Below are 23,948 nucleotides of genomic sequence, written 5' to 3' on the forward strand. Positions count from 1 at the left end.
CTTGACATTTGTTATGGCCGGACCAGGCGATGAGGACGGGGGGGGGTCGGAGGCATGTGCAAGACATCCCCCCCAGGGTTGTCGCAGCAATTATAGAGGAAAGAAGTGGTGTCTGGCGTGTTGTCGCTGCCATTACGAAGGAGAAAAGAAAAAATGTCCCGTCCGTCTTTGGACCGGGCTTCCGGTGGATGTCGGCCGGACGCCCCTTGCTCTGGCCCCATAAACGGGTTCCTTGGCTCATCGGCTGCAGCCGGATCCCGTCGGCCCCAGCCCCCGGACGTTGGTGGCCGGACCGGGAGAGAGAGTGGGGGGACTACCTGCAACTCTCAAGTGCCACCGCGGCCGGACTGGGAGAGAGAGGGGAGGGTCGAGGACATAGACATTCCCCCCCCTGCAACTCTCCAGCGTTGTCAAGGCAATCCCCTGGCCGGGTCCCGCTGGCCTCGGCCTCTCCTCCGGCTACACCCTACGTGATGATCTCCTGGCCGACTGTTGGCAGCAGGACCCGCCTTATATGGGTTGCTTCCGGCTGGGCGTAGCCGCAACCCTGCTCCACTTTGGAAGTTTCCAGAGTGGGGGCGGATGTTCTGCTGACTTGCATTTTCCCCAGTTTACCGTTCTTATTTCTAACGTTTCTTGTTTCTAGGGCATTAATAGGTTTTATCATTACGTATTGTTATCGTTTCTTTGTTCGTTATTTAAATAAAAGTTCATGTTCATCAGTGGCCTACTGATTTCGTTTTCCTTATTCTTTTCTTTCCAGGTTGTTTCATGCTAAAGTTTTCTGTTAACAGGTTACAGTGATCACTTCGTTATTAGTGTATATGTCCTTTTCACTAGGGGTGCTCTCTGGTCGGGCCAGATGATCTTCCTCTAGTAAATGGTCCGGGTGAAACTGGCGTATCAATCAGTGGGGAGTAGATAGGTATGGCAGATTACAACGGGGGACAAAAGGTCCGCATTACCTACCCTTCACTACTTGCAAAGTTTTTCCTACGTTTCTTTGCAAACAGGGAATACCTCCAAAAAGAACCAATTCCCAAACAGTCAATGTTCGGGCAAACAATCAATCAATGAGAAACGAAATAGGTACGACGTGATAAAGGTTTGCGTTACCTACCCTTCACTCTCTGCAAAGGGAGAGAGAATATTCCTATTCTTCCCCGTTTGCAGGCAGAGAAGATTCCTAAGAGAACCAACTTCGAACAATTCAATGCTCGATTCAATCAATCAATCAATGGGGAGAAAAATAGGCACGACGTGTTAAAGTTTTGCGTTGCCTACCCTTCACTATCTGCAAAGACTAAACAGAGTATGGCGATTCTGTGTTTGTTTGCAAATAGAGAATCTCACAGAAGCAATCAATAGGTAATACTAGTATTTTCAAACAATCAATCAATCAATCAATTTCGCAATTTGCCGTGTGTCACGACCTTACCCGGACCGGACCATGTGGGCAGTTCTTCGCCTTCCTTTTTCCAGCGCCCGATCGTTCTCTTTCTCCATGTTTTTACCGCAGCATTCCTGTGGGATTCCAGTCAGGACAATAGGTCACTTGAGAGAGGTCCGTTCGGAATCGGTGAAGCTCATTCAATCGGCAGCCGGACGAGGGCCCTCTCAAGGCAGGTATACTCCAATCATTTAGATGTTCACCCCATCGTCTGGACCTCTCTTCACCGGACCCTATGTCGCTGATGGACCCCGCGTTGGGACGCCAATTGTAGAAAAGTCAGCCCCGATCGCACCCGATGCCCAGGCTGCTGGTGCAGGGCGACTCTTTGTTTCCTTCTTGAGAAGTTACCAAATAAAGAGACGGGCACTGGAAGTAGGAAGACAAGGAAAAAGGTTTATTACTCATGAGGAGAGCCTGTCCTTTGGGACACTCGCATAGTGTCTTCGGGAGGTGCTCTAACAAGTTTCTCTGAGGCTTCGTCTTTTATACACAGGTTTGTGGCACACAGGCATCCTTTATTACAATCAACGCTTTGTATAGTATGAAGGTATTTCAACACGTGGCTACAGTAGGGCCCTTATCCTCCATGCAATAGGAGGGGCTGTCACGCAGCTGAGTGTTCTGCTGATTCCATTGGAATGTGTGTGCCAGATCGAGTCTCAGGGGGTGGGGTGGCCATGATCAATAGTAGCTTCTTCCAAGAGAGACGAGTGCATAAAGTAGTGGGCAATAAACTGTATCCTCAGGCTAAGGGATGACCAGTGGTCCGTGCAAACATTCAGGCTCAGAGGAAGAGGTCATCAAAGGAGGGGTATTCATGGAGGGACAGGAGGTGTTGGTCAGGCGCGGGGTGCGATTCTTAGGGACAGAGTCATGCGGGAGGGGTGGGCTCATGACTCGCGCATGTGGGAGAGGGGCAGCCAGGGTGCATGGGGGAAGCTTGCAGGGTCAGGGAAGGGGCGCTGGCGATCGACCGCAAACAGAGACCATGGTGCCTAAAGTGGCTGTCGTGTACGTGTGTGCATGGGTCTATGCTAGTGGGACAACACAGTCAGAGTTTTAACGATATCCATTCTGTTTACACCAAGGGGTACTGTGAACATAAATGAACGCCGCTTATGTACATACACATTGCTATTTTTAACAATAATGACTCTGATATGTTACTAAAGTGAATTCTCCCTTTAAGGCATCTATGGGCCTTTTAGTGCTATGGTACTTTTCACTTTATTTCTATATTTTATATGTATTACATTTTATATGTATATGTATAATTATGGTATTTTCTATATGTGTATATATATATATATATATATATATATATATATATATATATATATATATATGTTACTACTATTTTATGTACCGTGGGACTCCCACTTCGACGACGGGGAGTATTCAAGCATGTGAATCTATGAAAGACACCCCTAATACTGGAGAACCTGGATTATTACAGGATTCAAATGGGAAGCAATTTTAAAGCCCATTACCTCAAGCAGCCTATCCCCCAATGAAAAATGGTAGGTTATCTTATACAAAACCAGAAAGTCCTTGTTCCACAAAGGCACATCATGACTCAAAAGAAAGAAATGTATGTATAATGTCCTTGCTTGTTGTGAGTCTCCCCTCTCTTCATTCATTCCACTTAGCATAATCTACAACAATAATCCAGCATGAATCTTTTTCTCTCGGGTTTCTTTCTCTATTATCTCTTTCATATGCTCAATCACCAGCGTGGCAAGCATGGCCATAAATAGTTAAAAAGCACAAAGCTGGTGAAAGATGCACTCCTACGTCTTCTGCAAAGTAATCTTGTATGTGTAGATAGCGTGATACAACAAAATTATTACCTTGCAGCACTCTCTGTACAAAACAAAGGAAAGCTACAGCACAAGAAGGCATGGGAACCAATGATTGTGGCAATTAGTTGAGGGGGGCTGAGATAACCACCATGAAGTGAGCAGCCGGCGCGCAAGCTCACTGTCAGCCCGCGAGCCCCCAGCTTCCTTCAGCCAATAAGCCCAGTTTTAGACACCAACCCAGGTGATCCCCGGCTGGCGACACCCTGGTGGGGACCATGGGTGAAGTAGCAGGCACACAAGTACCTTCAGAAGCCAAGGAGATCAAGCGTAGCGGGTCCCTGGCGGCAACAAAATGGCTGTTCTGTAAGGCCGCAGCGCTCATTGTCACTGTGCCCACAGTGGGTGGGGGTCGTATGGCAGGGTCGGCCGTGGTGCCACATGCTGCGCTTTCAGCGGGGGCATTTTTCCGCCACATCTCCCAGGACACTGAACGGTGATGAGGGTTTGGACCCCTGCTCTTGACCCTTTGATTGCAGGGGCAGGGACTCCTGTGGCACACTTTCGGGGGCAGCCCATGTGGACATTGGAGCACCGTGGGGTACTGGCGACTACGAGAGCACCCCTGAGCCACTGGGAGAGGAGTGCGACGGATGCCTTGGGCAGTCTCTCTGGTAAGCGGCGACCCAGCCTGCTGTTCCTGGGTATATTGAGGGTCCTAAGAACTTCCATATTGTGGCTGATTGGCGTGCCCTTGCTGTTGGACTTTGGGGGCGCAGCTGGGACAGTCAGGGATCCCCCTACATGCCACTGACTGCTTTCCTATTTCCTATATGGATAGCAGAAGCTCTTAAGGTGTTCCCCTAAGGGGGGTCTCCTACGCTATGTCCCGTCTTGGATGATTGGTGAAGCCCTGGCTGGAACCTGCTGAGGGAACACTAGAGGGCTAGTCGGCTGGGGTCACGTCTCCTGTCCGCATGGTCCCTCTTGCCTATAGTATTTTTATCATATGGTGGGGCGGATGGACACCCTATGCCCTAACCCTAGTGGTGACACTGGACCCTGCCAGCCACACAGCTTCTTCAATCACTATCCTCCTGGCTGAGGCTAGCTGTGCTACACATTTTGGTCCTGCTGCTGAAGACCTTGGTTGTTGAGCCTGGATGCATCTTGATCTCCCTTGTCTGAGTCAGTCATGGGGCACACTCTGAAAATTGAGGATGGTGCTCTGACGGACCCCCCTCCAGGAGAGGTTCAAGCAGGGCGCTGGGGGGCAGTGATGTCTTCCACTTCGACAGTAAATTTGCCAAATTATCGTCCGCGATTGATCCCACTGGAGAGCGACTAGTGGGTAAGATTTACTCTATAGCGGTCAAACTGGGCCTCGTTCGTTAGGACTCTAAGAGAATGTAAGAGTAGGCGACTGCCTTGGAGGCCTCAGTAAAAACATTAACACAGAGGCTCTTCTGGACCTGTCTGAGAATACAAGCAGAGGACTAGTTACATTTTTTCATGGACCCTGCTGCAGTGGGGGATTGGCTGGAATTTTATGATAAGGACACAGTGCAACCAGAACCTACAGGACCTCATCACCTGCAATGCCTGAGGAGCCAGCTCTCCCGTCGAGGGAAGTGAACCGACATATCAGACAGCAGGGAGCTGAGGAGCAGTCATGGGCAGTGGAGACTGTGTCCTCCTTGAGATCTGGTGGAAGCTCTCCACATCCCAGGACACTCTCCCATAGAGTGTTCACCTCAAGTTGATGGGCTCAACAATGCCTGGTCTGGAGAATAACCTCTTGGGGGTCATCCTGGGCATGGCTGACAGGATTATTTGAACTTCGCCCGAATGGTGGCTGTGTCCTGTGAGGCATAGGCTTCATTTGTGGTACTGTGCTGTGGTGGCTGCATAATATCTATCACTAATGTATGGAGGTACTGTTCCTATAATAGAAAGAAGGGAAAAAAAGGAAGAAAAAGGAACAGTTGATGAATGCTAGGGGATCCTCATGATTATTTCTTGGTGCCCTCACACATCCACATGGAAGTCATGCTTCATCACAGGGCATGCTCCTCGTAGGCCCGTTGCTGAAATGCCCTATGGGCCCCGAAAAGGGTCTCAATGACAGAGATCTTTTAATTAATAGCGTAAAAAAGTGTGTATGTTTAAGGGGGCGTGAAATGTGTAGGGTGGAGTTGGTGCATAAGTAAGATTGTTGTATGAGTTTTGCAGTTCTACCTTGACTGTTTTCTTTGTTTTCTTTTTGGGTTGTATGTGTGCGGTGGGTGTGACTGGATGGTGTGGCTGGTGACTGATGCTTCAAATGTGCATCTGGAGACGTGTGCTTTGGCTCACCAACTTGCACAAATGCTCTCTTTGATGGCTGACCAGATCAGGTGATTGCCTGGAACATGTAGAGACTGTCTACACCTTCCAAGCATTACAATGCTCTGGCCTACTTAAAGTGGATGGGGTCGCAGGTTGCGTTTCTACATCTACCGGAAGCCCTCGCCACTGTACCTCGCATCAACAAGACCACCATGGGTGGCAGATCCTTTTCATACCTGGCTGCTAAAACATGGAACTCACTCCCCGCCTACCTTCGCCTCACCCAGAACCACCTAGCGTTCAGAAAGCAGCTTAAAACGTGGATATTTGACAAATAATCCTCCTCCCCTTCCTAAGCGCCTTGAAACCCTCTGGGTATGTAGTGCGCTATACAAATTTTATGACTTGACTTGACTTGACTTGAGGGCAGGGCTCTCAATAAGAGGTGGAGAGGGCAACTGTACTGTAATGCCTAATCTGTGTTTGCAAGGGGGCTCTTATTTGGATCAGACCCAGGGTGCCCTTCCAATTGCATATGGTGGTCACTGATCCTGAGGGATGATGTGTCTGGTGCTGGGACGGTTGGACGGCAGGGATGGATTAGTTACTTACCTGTAATCCTAGTTCTCTTCCAGGGGTATCCTCATCAAAGTCATAAGCATTAGAATATTCCCGCCCATGCGCGGGACGCCGGAAACACTATATTATATGTGCCCCACATATATATAACCATATATATATAAATATATATATATATAAAAATAAGCAATTGCTGCCCAATAAACACTAGAGCTGAATCATGCTGTAAAGAATTTCCACCATACATGAATAACATGCATTAGAAACAACACAAAGTTTGTTTAGAAACTGTTTTAATGCTCAGAAAGCAGTAGAAATTCTCATAAAACACTGAAAGCATAGAAAGCTCCCAGGCTGCATTGCAAATACACAGTCTAAAAAGAATGAAAAGCCAACCTGTAGCTGCATAGCAATAAACTGACACCGCGCCTTTAAGGCACTCCTGACCCCCAGCTTCCCATCATGCCTCAGGAGTGACAGTTAGGTCAGTTGTTCTTTGCGGAGACTGAATAAACCATGGAACAAAGAGGTTAACAATATCTTCAAAGTATAGTAGACCTTTGCCCGGGTAGGCGGGAGGGTTTCCTATGACTTTGATGAGGATACCCCTGGAAGAGAACTAGGATTACAGGTAAGTAACTAATCCTTCTCTTCCAGGGGATCCTCATCAATAGTCATAAGGATTAGAATAGAATAGCAAGCCTCACCTCATCTCCCTGCAGGCAAAGCAGAACACAGAAACGTGATCAGTAAGCTTAGAAAAAACAAGCTAGGATAGAACAAAAAACTATCCAAACAGATTCCTCAAGGAGGCATGGCCTACTTGAGCATCCGCCCTGGAATCAGATTCTAGGCAGTAGTGCCTCGTAAAGGTATGAACTAATTTCCAGGTGGCAGCCTTGCAAATCTCTGAAATTGGGACGTCATGTAAGAAAGCAACTGTGGCTGCTTTCCCCCTAGAGGAATGTGCCTTAGGAGGTAAAGGTAAAGGCCTTTTCGCCAGCTGGTAAACTAAGGTAATGCAGGACACAATCCATCTCGAAATGGATCTCTTAGCGGCTGGGAAGCCTGTTCTCATGGCGCCATAATTAACAAACAATTGATCTGTCTTCCTAATGCCCTTGGTACTTTCCAGATATAACTTGAAGCACCCTCTTAAGGTCTAAGGAATGAAGCGACCGCTCAGCCGGGGACGCTGGATTAGGGAAAAAAGATGGCAGGGAAATGGACTGATTGATATGGAAATCAGACACCACCTTAGGGAGAAAAGAAGGATGCACCCTCAAAACTACTCTGTTATGGTGGAATACAGTGTAAGGCTCATTGGTACACAGTGCTTGGAGCTCGCTTACTCTGCGTGCAGATGTAATGGCTACTAGAAAAGTGGCCTTCCAAGACAAATGCTGCAAGAAAGCTCTGTGGATTGGCTCGAAAGGAGGGTCCATCAACTTTGATAACACCAGGTTCAACTCCCACGGAGGAGAAGGGTTTTGAACAGGGGGAAAGACTTTCTTCAACCCCTGTAAGAAGTCCTTGACCACCTGCATCTGAAAAAACTAGGGCTGACTAGGTGACTTCCTGTAAGCTGTAATGGCAGATAAACGCACTCTGATAGAAGCATACTTTAAACCAGATCTTGCTAAGTACAGAAGGTAAGGGAGAATGACATCCTCCTGCCCCTTCGTAGGATCAAATTGATGCTCTCTACACCACAGAAAAAACCTCTTCCACTTAAACGCGTAAGACGTTCTTGTGGAGGGTCTCTTGGCTTCTTTTAAAATGTGCATGCAATCAGGGGGCAGTTTTAAATGTCCGTATTGCAGGACCTCAGGAGCCATGCTGTCAAGTTCAGTGAGGGAAGGTTGGGGTGAAGAATCGTCCCTCCCATCTTGGTAAGCAGGTCTGGGCTGCAAGGTAGTCTCCTGTGTGGAAGTACCGACAGATGAAGAAGGTCCGGGTACCACCACTGCTGTGGCCAGTCTGGAGCTATCAGAATCATGGTCATGCTGGATCTGAGTAGCTTGGACACCACCTTCGGGATCAGAGGCAGAGGAGGAAAGGCGTAGGCAAATGTCCCTGACCAGTACATCAAAAGAGCATTCCCCCTTGTCCCTGGACGGTGGAATCGGGACGCGAAGGTGTGGCATTTTGTGTTTTCTTCGTCCGCGAATAAATCTATATCCGGACGACCCCAACAATGGAAAAGATCTGCAGCCACATTGTCGTGTAGCACCCAGTCTGGCTGATCTTCGAAGTGCCTGCTGAGTGCGTCTGCCTTGACATTTAGCTCTGCCGGAAGATGCACCGCCACCACCGAGAGGTTCCGGGCGAGTAGCCAGCGCCAGATTGCCTGTGACTCCAGGGAGAGAGGACGCGACCGAGTCCCACCCTACTTGTTCAGGTAGAACATGGTCGTCGTATTGTCGGTTTGGACCAGGACCGAATCGGACTCTATTGCTGGTAGGAAAGCCTTCAGAGCTAGATGGACTGCTCATAGCTCCAGCATGTTGATGTCGTAGGTCTGTTCTTTTACTGACCACCGCCCTTGTATCTGAAGGCACCCCATGTGTGCCCCCCAGCCTTGCAGAGACGCGTCTGTCACCACCGATTGTGCTGGTAGTGGCTGGTGAAAAGGGACTCCCACCATCAGATTCCTTTGCTGAGTCCACCATGAAAGGGAGGATCTCGCCGCCTGGGAGAGAGAGATCTGATCCTCCCAGCGACCTGTTGACTGATCCCACTGGTCCTCTAGCGGCTGCTGCCAAGGACGCATCCTCAGCCTGGCATTGGGAATGAGGAAGATGCAGGAAGCCATTGATTCTAGCAGGGATGCCACCTGCCGGACTGTCGGATACTGCACCTGGAGCAGAAGCCTGCACCTCTGCTTCATGGAAGACAGTCTCTCCTCCGAAGGATACGCTCTTCCCACACTTGTGTCCAGAATGGAGCCGAGGTAGTGGATAGACTGGGTGGGCTGCTGCACTGACCTCTCCATGTTGACATGCAGCCCAAGGTCGTGTAGCTGTCGCAGACAAAACTGGAAGTCGCTCCTCACTTGCAGTGGGGATGGACCTTTCAGCAGCCAGTCGTCCAGGTATGGATAGACGAAGAGACCTTTTCTGTGAAGAAAAGCTGCCACCACTGCCATGCATTTGGTGAAGACTCGAGGAGCCGACTTCAGCCCAAAGGGCAGGACCTTGTATTGATAATGTTTGTGGCCGACCACAAACCGCAGGTACTTCCGATGACGTTTTGCAATGGAGATGTGGAAGTACGCATCGTGGAGGTCCACCGAACACATCCAATCGCCTGCTTGCAGATGTGGACATATTTGGTGAAGGGCCAACATGCAAAACTTCTCCCTGATTATGACTTTGTTCAGAAGTCGAAGGTCCAGGATTGGTCGAAACTTGCCCTCCTGATCTTTCTTGGGGACAAGAAAATATCTGGAGTAAACTCCTTTTCCTCTTTGAGAGGGTGGAACCTCCTCTATTGCTTGCTTTTGGAGAAGAGCTCTCACCTCTTTTCGAAGCAGCTTTAACTGATGAGGACGAGACTTCTTTGGTGGAATGTCCTTTGGCAGCGCACGGAAACGTAGCGCATATCCATTGCGTAGTATATTCAGCACCCAACGATCTCCTGTGATGCTGGCCTGCTAGATGTTGAGAAGCACTTCCTCCCACTGGAGTAGGCAACGGAGGCGGAGGAAGCCACTGTTCAGGACTTTCCACCTCTCGCCGTGGTACGATTGTGTGTGTGTGTGTTAGATAATTACGTCCTGAGGCAGAAAGCCGGAACTGATTGTGCATTTTCTGTACTTTCACCCTTCTAAAATCGCCGCATTTTTAATTAAAAAAAAGTATCACGTAAAACGTGTTATTTGCACTTTATCCACCTGATATTCGGCTGAATTCTGGCGCTTCTGTTATTCCCCTGAACACAGACTCGCTGTCTGGAATAGGGGATCTCTTGGCTGCTAACCACGCCAGATCTCGCCTCTTGCAGCTGATTGGACGCTGCTCGGGGGCCGCCACCTTAGGTGAGGACCAGGATCAGGGTCAGCACTCCTGTGCTTCGCCCCTCCCGCCCTCCCGCCCTCGGCCACTACAAAAGCCCTCTCATCCGACACCACGAATGACTACGATTGTGTGTGTGTGTTAGATAATTACGTCCTGAGGTGGAAAGCCGGGACTGATTGTGCATTTTCTGAACTTTCACCCTTTTAAAAACGCCGCATTTTTAATAAAAAAAAGTATCACGTAAAACCTGTTATTTGCACTTTATCCACCTGATATCCGGCTGAATTCTGGCGCTTTTGTTAACCCCCTGAACACAGACTCGCTGTCTGGAATAGGGGATCTCTTGGCTGCTAACCACGCCAGATCTCGCCTCTTGCAGCTGATTGGAGGCTGCTCGGGGGGCCGCAATCTTAGGTGAGGACCAGGATCAGGGTCAGCACTACTGTGCTTCGCCCCTCCCGCCCTCCCGCCTTCGGCCACTACAAAAGCCCTCTCATCCCACACCACGAATGACTACGATTGTGTGTGTGTGTTAGATAATTACGTCCTGAGGCGGAAAGCCGGGACTGATTGTGCATTTTCTGAACTTTCACCCTTTTAAAATCGCCGCATTTTTAATTAAAAAAAAGTATCACGTAAAACTTGTTATTTGCACTTTATCCACCTGATATCCGGCTGAATTCTGACGCTTCTGTTAAACCCCTGAACACAGACTCGCTGTCTGGAATAGGGGATCTCTTGGCTGCTAACCACGCCAGATCTCGCCTCTTGCAGCTGATTGGACGCTGCTCGGGGGGCCGCCATCTTAGGTGAGGACCAGGATCAGGGTCAGCACTCCTGTGCTTCGCCCCTCCCGCCCTCCCGCCCTCGGCCACTACAAAATGGAGCCCCCATTCCATAGGCACAGCGGACGGGCGCAGCGGGCGCGCCGGCGGGGCGTCAAAGGCGCACCAAAGGCAAGACCGTCTTCGCCCGTCCGCGCCCGCCCGGGCCCAGGGGCCAAGACCCCTGGTCCTCTCATTACATACCCAGCGAAAATACTCAGGGATTTGCAGTACTCCAACTTTCCCCTACCGCCCGGTGTGTGGGAGCGCACTGCCCGTTTGGAGATGCCAGTAAGTCATCTAACCTTGGCACCCAGTTCGATCATGGTCTCTCCCAACCTCGTTCTATGACCCCCCCATTGGCACTTAACAATGACACTCACCTCCGGGTGCTTTACCTTAATACCCGTTCCATGGTGAAGCACCAGCTTGACTTATTCTTGTTGCTCAATATGGATAAACCTGATATCTTGCTCCTAACAGAGACCTTGCTTACACCAGACTCCCATCCGGATATCCTGGCGTCCCTCCCCCCGGATTATTACATCCTCAATGTAAATCGCCCATTGAATCGCCCTGGAGGGGGAGTAGCGGCCATTATACATAAGAACTTTAGATTCCTCACCTCTGCCTCACTCACCCTGTCCGGGGTAGACAACATAGTTATCAGCCTGGAAACCTCTGGTGGCGCCTTGGCGATTGTTCTCCTCTATCGCCCCCCCCAGTCGATGCCATCGTTCCCTCTGTCCTTCAGTGAGCAGGTAGCTGACCTGCTTACCCATCACTCCCGACTCGCTGTATTCGGCGATTTCAATTATTGGTTCGATGACGACCAAGCCGGGCCCCACGCTACTGAACTCTTTGAAATCTTGACAAACCTCAACCTGTCTCAACACATTTCCTCCCCCACCCACACCAAGGGTCACATTTTGGACCACATCTGGTCTCACAATCTCGTCCTGTCTTGCCCAGTCATCTCCCCCTGTCTCTGGTCAGATCATCATTTGATCGAGGTCACTATCTCAATTAAAGGGAAACTCAAGGCTCCCTCCCACCCCGGGGGACTGTGTCGTAAATGTAATTCCTATGACTCTCAGGGATTCATTGACCACCTGACCAACACCCGCCCCATTACTCATCTTGAATCAGATACCGATTCTATGTTGGACGGGATAACCACCTGGCTGTCATCAGCCAGTGATACATTCGCCCCTATTACTAAATTTGCTCATACCAGACATGGCAACTCTCATCGTTGGTTCTCGGAGGAACTGAAAGCTCAAAAACTCAAACTACGCCACCTGGAACGAATCTGGAGACGGGCTACACCAAGGAGGATCGCACTGAGTTTGTGAGGGCCCGTAATGAATATAAAAACGCCATCACTAAAGCAAAGGTCTCACACATTTCGGAAAGAATCGACACAGCCAGTGATAAATCTAAAGAAATTTTTAAAATTCTGAACGATTTCTCATCCGACCACAGAGTACTTCCAACCCAGGCCCCCACCCAAGAAACCTGTGACTCGCTCAGTTCCTATTTTATTCAAAAAATTGTAAATATCAAGAATGCTATTCCTCTCTCCACTCCTGTCAGCCTTCTTGACTTCCCCCCTCTTAACCCCTGCTCTTTTACCCAGTTCCCACTAATCACCCTCAGCACTCTCTCCGAGCTTACCACTCGTGTCAAATCTGGATCTCCAAGGGACTGTTGCCCCCCAAGTCCTTAGGGCAATTTTTTCTGCCCTGCCTGATTGTATCCTTCCCCTTTTGAATTCCTCCCTCAGTTCTGGCACGGTACCTAGGGCGTTTAAGGAAGCCATACTGGTTCCCCTTTTAAAAAAAACATGAGCCGACCCCGCCAACCCTGCTAATTACAGGCCCATCTCCCTCTTGCCCTACATCTCTAAACTCCTGGAGGCCTACGTTACCACCTGCCTCTCGGCATTTATTGAGAGCTCCGGGTTCCTGGTACCCAACCAAGCTGGCTTCAGACCAGCACACTCCACCGAGGCAGTCATCTTAAAAGTCTTGGACACCCTTCGGGAGAATGCCAATAGAGGGTCCCCTCAGGCTCTGGTCCTTCTGGATTTGTCGGCCGCGTTCGACACGGTGGATCATGACATCCTTCTCCACCGTGTCGGACAGGCAGGCATCCAGGGACCTGCCTGGGAATGGATCAAGTCCTTCCTCTCGGGCCGAGCTCAAACAGTCCACCTAGGCCCCTTCACCGCCACCCAGGTCCCCACTACCTGCGGAGTCCCCCAGGGCTCCTCCCTCTCCCCATTATTGTTTAATTTATATCTGCGCCCTCTGATCCATTCACTGAGCACCTGGAACTGCACTGTCCTCAACTATGCTGATGACATGCAGATCATTTTTCCTTTAGATTCCCCGGATGCTGTAACCAACTTCCACGAGAACCAAAAGAGGCTTGGGTCCATATAGATATGGACCCAAGCCTCTTTTGGTTCTCGTGGTAGTAGAGCGGGCGGTGGCTCGCAAGGCTTTTGATTGGTAAAAGTTTCCAAACAGCGTCTAACATTAACTGGAGTCGGGTTCGGTCATCCGAACCCGGTATTTGATATGTCTGAAAAAGATACACTATCATTCAGTGAGGATCACATACAAAAACTGATATCTGACTCTACACTTTTTCCCTCTCTTAATTTGAGCAGCTCGGCCAAACAACAAAACGTTAGCGACAAGCTAATCAGGTTACAAAAGAAAAACGTGAGAACCGAATTACACGGTCATTTTTTGCTAGCAAGCCTCAGAGCGGGTGTTATCCCCTGGGGCCTGCAGGTCAAGAATGTGCCGGTGATTTTCACGGATGATCCAGTATACAGAAAGGGGTTCAGTTGCATAAGCACAAAGTGCAGCAGGGACTTGATGGTGCACACTATTGAAACTGCTCAACGCATTTGCAAGAAAGAACAGGAAGAAATTGAAGATCAACTAAAAGCAATCAAAGAGAACAACAACGAGTCTGAAGTGAAAATACTTCTGGATAAAATTGAAAAAGAACTTGCAACGTTCAAAGACCATACGATCAATTTCAAAACCATCAAGTTTGAAAAAGACAAGAAAACCTTCAACCTTGAGACAGTGTACCCATATTTAAAAGACGAGTTCTATACACGTTCAGACTCCACCAGATACTTGAATACATATCAAGGGAGATCCAAGAAGAAGTTCCTCACGTTCTCAGACACCTCCTCGTCTGAAGCTACCAGTGACTCAGATCCCGGAGAAGGGTCGTCTAACAGAAACCAACAACAAAAGAGGCCTTTTTTAGGCCAAGGCCAGCAACAAGCACGCACGAGATTCAAACCTCAATGGGAGATGACAACGCGCAAACAACATTACAAATCGTGAATAAGTCCCCTGTTATTAACCTCTCAGACATGGCACTCACACAAGCCGAGATGGAAGTGCTGGAATTAGGTCTATCCTTTGTTCCTGGCACTATGATGGATTTCACCAAAGTCAAGCTGGAAGTAATCGAATTTTTTAGAAAAATTCGCTTGAAATGGTTCTTCCAAAACTCCACGTAGACAACCTCAAATGAAGCATCGGGGCTCAGAAACAAGTCCGGGTTCTGTCCTCCTAATTTCAACATGTCAAAAGATATAATCAGCTTTGAAAATACGGTACTATCTGCACTTAGTGCAACGGAGAAAAAACGTACCTTCGTCCCAGCGAACATTACCAGCAAACACAAGGAGGCCATCGACAACTTGAGGAACCAGCGGGAAGTGGTTATTCGTCCCGCAGACAAAGGGGGAGCGGTGGTCCTGTGGTCTAAAGACCTGTATAAATCGGAAGGATCAAAACATGTACGGAACTGGGAATGGTACCGATCCATCCCCTCCGATTCCACAATGCAAATACTACAAGAAATCAGGTTTATTGTGGAGGATGCGAAGGACAGAGGCATACTTGGAAAAAAGGAAGCAGAATATCTAATAAAAAAACACCCAAGGACCCCACATCTATACTTCCTGCCAAAGGTCCATAAGGTTGCGACAACCCCGCCCGGCCGACCGATTGTCTCCGGGTGTGATTCAATTTTGGAACCGGTGTCCAAATTTGTGGACGTGTTCTTGAAACCATGTGTGTTGGAGGTCCCGTCACATCTACGGGATACTATGGAATTCATAAACAAGGTCGAGGGCTTTCAATTTGACCCTACAACTCAGCTTTTGGTAACCATGGACGTCACGTCCCTATACACCCAGATCCCACAACAGGACGGCTTGGATGCAATGGAGATCTTCCTTGAAAAAAGACCTCGTCCACATCGAGTGCCCACGGATCTGATTGTGCGCATGGCTGCGCTAGCACTAAGAAGAAACTTTTTCCAATATGAGGATGAACTGTTCCTCCAGACGAAAGGGACCGCGATGGGATGCCCTTTTGCCCCAGAAATGGCAATTCTATACATGGCGCAATATGAGGACAAATATGTCTATAACAACAATCCTTACAACCATCATATAAAACAGTGGTTAAGATACATAGACGACGTGTGGTGTATCTGGGATGGATCACCCACGTCCATCGAGGATTTCCATCGGTGGCTGAATGATCGCAATCCCGATATCAAATTCAGCTTAACGTATGACAGCCAATCTCTCCCGTTTCTGGACGTTGAGGTCAAATACACTCCTGATGGTCTGATGTTCACCCTATTCCTGAAGAAAACGGACAAAAACAATGCTCTACATTTCCGCAGCTATCACCCCAGAAATTTGAAAAACAACCTCCCCTATGGACAATTCCTGAGGGTGGGACGAAATTGTTCTAGGGTTGAAGACTTCGAGATACATGGAGAAGCACTGTGCCAAAAATTACAAGAAAGGGGATACCCACGCAAGCTGGTGAAACACTCTATGAAGAGGGCTCGCTGGACACCGAGGGAACATCTGCTACAAAAGAAGTACAAACCACCAACAGAACGTATGGTCTGTGTCTCTACGTTTGGACCCTACACGCAATCGGTGCAAAACATTGTGCGCAACCATTGGCATCTGGTTGAGAACGCCATTCCCAGGGTGGGCAAACCCCTATTTGCGCTAAAGAAAAATCGTAGCATTGGGCAACAAATTATGACAACACGCCCGGCGATAAAGAAACCAACCCAGAGTACCATCTTCGGGGCGGGCCCGGTGAAAGGACATCATAAGTGCGGGTCCTGCTCGGCATGTGACACGACTGATGAAGGTATACTATTCAGTAATGGCAAAACATTTTGGAAACACGAGGTGTTCACGAATTGTAGATCCAAATATGTGGTCTACGCAATTACTTGTCCGTGCCAATTGATCTACATTGGGAAAACTACGCAAGAAGTGCGACAAAGGATCGTACAGCACCGTTCAAGGCTCAAAAACAAGGTGATGTCAGCCCCACTTGTGACTCATTTTTTGGAAAAGAACCATGGCCCAAACGAATTCAGATGGACTGTTGGACAGGCCACATGAAGGGCCGCTCTCCCCCGGCCCAACCAGGCCCGAACCAGCCACGCAAGTACCACACACCACCATTGCACGTCCACCGTCCCCGCAGGGATCCCTACACTCGAACCTGTTGACCCCGTAGGCCGACCCACTACCGGCCTGCGCGCCCATCCTGGGCGCCATCTTGGACACTCCACCACGAGGCCGCCTGGCCCCCGATCGACCTCAACCCTGGGCCTAGCCAGGCCTCAGACATTCCGGCACCAACATCCACCCAGGAGGTGAGCGGGCTACTTGGTCAGTCAATGGGAGCAGGAGGTGTCGATGGCTCTCACCCGCCAAGTGCCGCTCGCCCATCGCCTCCCCGGACGCTGGCTCCACCCCCCTGCTGGGTGTCTGAACCCCCTCATCCCGGACCTCCCGACCTCCAAGTGCGAGGGTCCGGACATCAAAGCACACCAGCCCTATAACTGGGGCAGCTCCAGAGCAGGACGGGAGTTGTATCTTGGAGTCGAGAGACGCAAAGAAGAACTCATCCTTGACGGACTACTGGCGCTGCCGTAGCTCTGTCTTGTGCACCCTCGTCTTGCCTGCTGGCGCTGCCGCGGCTTTGGGAACCACCCTATCCTTCATCATCGTCGGGACCTGCTGGCGTAGCCGCGGACCGTTTGTAACCACCACCTTCATCGGGACCTGCTGGCTCTGCCGCGGACCGTCGTCTGCCTTCATCCATCTCGGGACCTGCTGGCTCCGCCGCGGCCCGTTCATCTACACCACCGAGCTCGAGGATTGAGAGCTATTTTCCATCGTTTTGGTAACAAGACTGTCCCGCTACCCTTTTCCCGAACAGAGACCAGAATAGAGGGGACCCCTGAGTCCAGACCTCCTTGTACCATTCTACCGTACTTGAAGAATTGTCTATAAAGTATCGTTGAACTTTATCATTGTGTGGTGTCCGTCTGTGGGGGGGAAGTTACTTGTCTGTACGATTCACTGGAGACGGCTCTCCCCGGAGACCTCTCCCCGTATCCTCGGCCGACCCTCCCGGTCCGTCTAACATTGGTGGCCAGCGACGGGATCCGAATCACCGCATAAACCGTACAGAGAGTAGCTCACCCCACGGCGAATCACGATGTCAACTAAAGAAAGCGGATCAACGGAGAAATTCCAGATGGAGAAATTGGGCGAGTACAGCCATCGTGAACTTAAACAGTTCTGTATCGAATTAGGTATCGCTACCACCGGACTAAATACCAAAGATGACTTTAAGCAGGCCCTGGAATCTTGGGCAGAAACCGGGGCTGCCGGAACCCCCGATCAAGACATCACAGCACAAACCCCCATGGGCCCTGAAGAGCGAAGAACGGGTCTCTCGCCAGGCGAGATCCAGGAACGAGAAAGAACCCGACTACACGAGCTGGAAATGGCCCGGCTCAAAATGGACGTTGAACTAAAGTTGGCCGAACAGAAAATCAACTTAGAGCACCTGCGTCTCCGAGAAGAAAGAGAGGAGAAACAGAGACAAAGGGAGCTCGAGGAAAAGAAACTGACATATGAACATGAACGGAAATTAGCTGAAATCGACCTACGCAAACAGAATAAAGAAACAGGGGTGCCCGAGCAACCCCACACTCCAGGGGCAACAGAGAAGAAGGTACACATCCCCAAGGATGTCGTTCGAGAATACTTCCGAGAGGACGACATCCAGCAATGGTTTAAGGCCTATGAAATCGCTATGACTGCACACCGGATCGATAGAAGCGATTGGGGGGCCGGTCTGTGGGGGAGATTCCTCAATGAGGGCCGCGACGCCCTGCTGCAACTCCCGGACCAGCAGATGACCTCCTATGACCATATGAAAGCGGCACTCCTCACCCGCTATGGCCTCACACCCGAGATGTACCGTCAGAGGTTCCGAGACTGCACCCGCATCCCAGGTACAACTTGGGTGGACTATGTCAATTACTTTAGCCGAGCCTTCGAGGGCTGGATCAAAGGAAGCAAGGTCACAACCTACGAACAACTGTTCAATCTTATGGTATGGGAGCATCTGTCGAACAATTGCTTCATTGAACTTCGCCAGCACCTCCTCGACAGCAAGTTAACGGATCCCCGGCAGCTCGCAGCCGAAGCTGACCGGTGGGAGATCACCAGAGTGAGTCGAAATGGGTCCTCCGAACAGAACCGGAACAACAATGGTCAGCACCGTCCCCGAGGAGGTGGAGGCCAAGGACGCGGAAGAAGCAACGCTCCGGTCACCCCCACTATCAGCCCCACCCCCCCGTCCAACCGGGGCAGCACCCCAGCGCGACCGGGACCTCGAGCCAATGTTACCTGCCATCGATGTCAACGAGTCGGACACTATGCAAACGACCCAAACTGCCCCCAGTACCAGAGCCCAAGACCCCGCCAAGTAGCCGCTGCTGCTCTGGGGGAGGAACGGATCTCAGAGGAACAAGAAGAATATGAACAGGAACACCCAGAATGGGAGCCAGCCGCCATGGCTCTCGCCTGCCTAGGGGGGAGAGACATGGTCCCGCGGGTCCCCCTACCCGCTAATACCCAGAAGTACAGCCAATGGGTGGGCATCAATGGACGCCGGGCGGAAGCCCTTCGTGACACTGGGGCCAGTGTAACAGCCGTCCGCTGTCACCTGGTGACCCCCGAACAATACTTACCAAACGTTCTCTGCCCTGTACGTTCAGCCGATAACTCAGAAAGTCTGTGTCGGATGGCCTGCGTCCCCTTCGAATGGGGAGGGGTCTCCGGCATGTTGAAGGTGACGGTCCGAGATGATGCCCCCGTAGACTGCCTCCTGGGTAATGACCTGGAAAGCTCTCCATGGGCAGCAGTCGAACGAAAAGAGCACCTGGGGATGCTGGGCGTCCCGGACTGGGCGTGCGTCACCACCCGGTCCATGACCGCCCGTGCCAACACCCGCCCAGAGGAACTCGAATGGCCGGCGCCACCGCCTCCGGTCGCCCCCGCCGAAACCACCGACCGTGACGTCCCCCCCGAACCAGCTCAACCTCCAGACCTCGCTAACCTCGACCAGTGGCCTCAAGAGGGGGGGCCCACGCAAGAACAATTTCGCCAAGAACAAAGGACCTGTCAGTCCCTCGAGGGACTCCGCCAGCAAGCGCTAGCCCAAAGCGCAGGGGATACCTCCGGAACTCACTGGGTCTACTGGGACAATGATCTGCTGTACAGTGAGCAAAGAATCGCGGAGCTGGGGGCCAGCCGAGTCCTAGTGGTACCCCTCCGTTTTAGAGACTTTCTGCTAAACCTGGCCCACGATGTCCCCCTGGCAGGACACTTGGGTCAAGACAAAACCTATAGCCGCCTGGTGACCCACTTCTTCTGGCCCAAAATGAGGGACAATGTACACCAGCATTGCCGATCTTGCCCCACGTGCCAAGCCAGTGGGAAGAGCGGCCGCAAACTGAAAGCCCCCCTGCAACCGTTTCCCGTGGTCACCACCCCGTTCGAGAGGGTCGGAATCGATATCGTAGGGCCCCTGGACCCACGCACAAAACAAGGCCATCGATTCATCCTGGTGCTAGTGGACCACGCCACCCGCTACCCGGAGGCTGTTCCCCTGCGGACTGTGACAGCCCCGGTAGTCGGCCGGGCTCTGATGGGGATCTTCTCCCGGGTGGGCTTCCCCCGGGAGGTCGTCAGTGACAGGGGCACGAACTTTATTTCGAAATACATGAAATCTCTCTGGCAACAGTGCGGGGTTACCTACCGGTTCACGACCCCCTATCACCCTCAAGGAAACGGACTCGTTGAGCGGTTCAACCGCACGCTCAAAGGGATGATCGGGGGGTTGGAAGAGCCCCTCCGTCGCCAGTGGGATGTACTGTTGCCGTGCCTTCTCTTCGCATATCGAGAGGTTCCCCAGAAGTCCCTGGGCTTCAGCCCATTTGAACTGCTGTATGGACACCCCGTGCGCGGGCCGCTCAGCCTAGTTAAGGAAGGCTGGGAGATGCCCCCTCTAAAGAACCCACCAGATGTGTTCCGCTACCTCCTAACACTCCGCAACCAGACCCGGCGATTCCGAGAACTAGCAAAAGCCAACCTAGAGGCCAGTCAGGAGGACATGAAAAGGTGGTATGACCGGAATGCCTCCTCCATCGAGTTTGAACCTGGGCAACAGGTATGGGTGATGTCCCCCACCGAACCCTGCGCCCTACAAGACAAGTGGACAGGGCCCTTCAAGGTGGTCGAGCGCAAGGGTCCGGCTACCTATCTCATCGACTTGGAATCTTCCCGGAACCCCCTCCGGGTCCTCCACGCTAACAGACTGAAACCGCACTTTGTACGGACAGAACTCAGCCTCCTGATGGCCACAGACAATGGGGCTGAAGAGGACTCCGAGCCCCTCCCGGACCTCCTACGAACGCGGGAGAAAGACGGTTCCGTAGATGGGGTCCGACTCTCAGAGACCCTCACCCGAGAGCAACACCAGGAGTGCCAAGTTCTCCTATCACAATTCGCCAGCCTGTTCTCCCTCACCCCAGGTGTCACTTCCTGGTGTACGCACGATGTGGACACGGGGGACAGCCCCCCTATCCGCCACCGGGCCTACCGCGTGCCAGATCGGGTACGGGCCTGCATCCAGGAGGAAGTAGCCAAAATGCTCACGCTCGGGGTCATCGAGCCCTCAGACAGCCCCTGGGCCAGCCCTGTAGTACTGGTCCCCAAGGCAGCTGCCCCCGGCACCACACCAGAACTCCGGTTCTGCGTCGACTACCGGGGCTTGAATGCGGTCACCAGGACAGACGCACATCCCATCCCCCGGGCAGATGAACTAATCGACCGCATGGGAGCTGCCCGCTACCTCAGTATCTTCGACCTGACGGCGGGCTACTGGCAAATCGGCCTCACACCCCGGGCACAAGAACGTTCTGCCTTTTCCACGCCCGATGGCCATTACCATTTCACAGTCATGCCCTTCGGCATGAAGAATGCCCCAGCAACATTCCAACGGCTCGTCAATCAGGTCCTGGCGGGGCTCGAAGGCTTCAGCGCCGCCTACTTAGACGACATCGCTGTATACAGCAACCAGTGGTCCGAGCACCTCCACCACCTCCGAGCAGTACTGCACGCCCTTCAGCAAGCTGGCCTCACGATCAAGGCCAGCAAATGTCAAATTGGGCAAGGGTCTGTGACCTACCTCGGGCACCAGGTGGGAAGCGGCCTGGTGGCCCCTCTGCAGCTAAAAATTGCCGCCATCCAGTCCTGGCAGCCCCCCACTACCCAGACCGAGGTACGAGCCTTCCTGGGCCTCACGGGCTATTACCGAAGGTTCGTGAAAGACTATGGTACTATCGTGAGGCCCCTCACAGAGCTCACGTCAAAAAATCAGCCCCAGAAAGTCAACTGGACCCCAGAGTGTCAAGCTGCATTTGAACAATTGAAAGCCGCCATGTGCTCCGCCCCTGTGCTCCAGGCCCCCGACTACAGCCGGGAGTTCATCGTCCAGACGGATGCCTCCGACCATGGCATTGGGGCAGTCCTGTCCCAAGTGAACACCGAAGGCCATGACCAACCGGTGGCCTTCATCAGCCGGCGACTCCTACCACGGGAACAACGCTGGAGCACCATAGAGAGGGAGGCCTTCGCGGTGGTATGGGCCCTCAAGAAGCTCCGGCCCTACCTTTTTGGCACACCCTTTCGGGTACAGACCGACCACCGACCCCTGCAGTGGCTGATGCAGATGCGGGGGGAAAACCCGAAGTTACTACGCTGGTCCATCTCCCTACAAGGGATGGACTTCACAGTTGAACATCGGCCTGGGCCCGATCACGCCAACGCAGATGGCCTGTCCCGGTTCTTCCGCCTCGACACGAAGAGTCCCCAAGAGAACGGGTAACTCTCCCCGCCTTCAGCTGGGGGGGACGCATGTTGGACAGGCCACATGAAGGGCCGCTCTCCCCCGGCCCAACCAGGCCCGAACCAGCCACGCAAGTACCACACACCACCATTGCACGTCCACCGTCCCCGCAGGGATCCCTACACTCGAACCTGTTGACCCCGTAGGCCGACCCACTACCGGCCTGCGCGCCCATCCTGGGCGCCATCTTGGACACTCCACCACGAGGCCGCCTGGCCCCCGATCGACCTCAACCCTGGGCCTAGCCAGGCCTCAGACATTCCGGCACCAACATCCACCCAGGAGGTGAGCGGGCTACTTGGTCAGTCAATGGGAGCAGGAGGTGTCGATGGCTCTCACCCGCCAAGTGCCGCTCGCCCATCGCCTCCCCGGACGCTGGCTCCACCCCCCTGCTGGGTGTCTGAACCCCCTCATCCCGGACCTCCCGACCTCCAAGTGCGAGGGTCCGGACATCAAAGCACACCAGCCCTATAACTGGGGCAGCTCCAGAGCAGGACGGGAGTTGTATCTTGGAGTCGAGAGACGCAAAGAAGAACTCATCCTTGACGGACTACTGGCGCTGCCGTAGCTCTGTCTTGTGCACCCTCGTCTTGCCTGCTGGCGCTGCCGCGGCTTTGGGAACCACCCTATCCTTCATCATCGTCGGGACCTGCTGGCGTAGCCGCGGACCGTTTGTAACCACCACCTTCATCGGGACCTGCTGGCTCTGCCGCGGACCGTCGTCTGCCTTCATCCATCTCGGGACCTGCTGGCTCCGCCGCGGCCCGTTCATCTACACCACCGAGCTCGAGGATTGAGAGCTATTTTCCATCGTTTTGGTAACAAGACTGTCCCGCTACCCTTTTCCCGAACAGAGACCAGAATAGAGGGGACCCCTGAGTCCAGACCTCCTTGTACCATTCTACCGTACTTGAAGAATTGTCTATAAAGTATCGTTGAACTTTATCATTGTGTGGTGTCCGTCTGTGGGGGGGAAGTTACTTGTCTGTACGATTCACTGGAGACGGCTCTCCCCGGAGACCTCTCCCCGTATCCTCGGCCGACCCTCCCGGTCCGTCTAACATGGACCATTTTATCAGCGATCAGAATCGCCCCTGGAGCAGGAGGGGACCCAGACTTGCAATTATCCCAGAAGGAAGCCTATCTTATTCTCAAGTTTAACACAACCAACAAGGGTTTAAATGACCTATCGGAACTGGGTAACTTAAGATAGTGTCTCCGCCTTTTTGCAATTTCCATCACTTATTTGGGCCGTGATAAAGACGACAATGAGGTTAACTGAACATTGGCACTACATATACCGAGCGCCTTTGCAAACGCCGTCTCGGGTCCACATCCTTAAAGAAACGAGCACGCCCCGCCCCAAGTGCTGACGTCAGACGCTGAAGTCAAACGAGGACAGCTACAGCTAGTGCGGATCGGATGTAAGTTATGCTCCGTCTAGTGTTGCCAGACCGTGTATTAATTGGTACAAAGAGTGGATCTATTTCCTCATTGCCCTTTCATATTGACAGACTCGACAGGCTGATACACTGCGAACTTTGAAAAACGGTGATTTCACCCCGTCAGCCCAGCCTTCAAGGTAG

At 51.9% G+C, this 23,948-nt stretch overlaps 1 protein-coding gene and 1 long non-coding RNA gene across 3 annotated transcripts in view; one reads left to right on the forward strand and one right to left on the reverse strand.

The window, feature by feature from the left end:
* LOC144824486 (uncharacterized) overlaps window positions 1–23,948 on the reverse strand; it is a 365,120-nt gene that overhangs the window by 248,216 nt on the left and 92,956 nt on the right. The window lies entirely within an intron of this gene.
* NPTXR (neuronal pentraxin receptor) overlaps window positions 23,736–23,948 on the forward strand; it is a 244,917-nt gene continuing 244,704 nt past the window's right edge. For both annotated transcript variants that reach the window (XR_013608974.1, XR_013608973.1), the window contains exons 1-2: window positions 23,736–23,786; window positions 23,877–23,944. The gene's annotated coding sequence lies outside the window, so the exon portion shown is untranslated. The remainder of the gene's footprint in view (window positions 23,787–23,876; window positions 23,945–23,948) is intronic.

This window comes from Lissotriton helveticus, chromosome 1_1, assembly GCF_964261635.1.
Source record: "Lissotriton helveticus chromosome 1_1, aLisHel1.1, whole genome shotgun sequence".
NCBI lineage: Eukaryota > Metazoa > Chordata > Amphibia > Caudata > Salamandridae > Lissotriton > Lissotriton helveticus.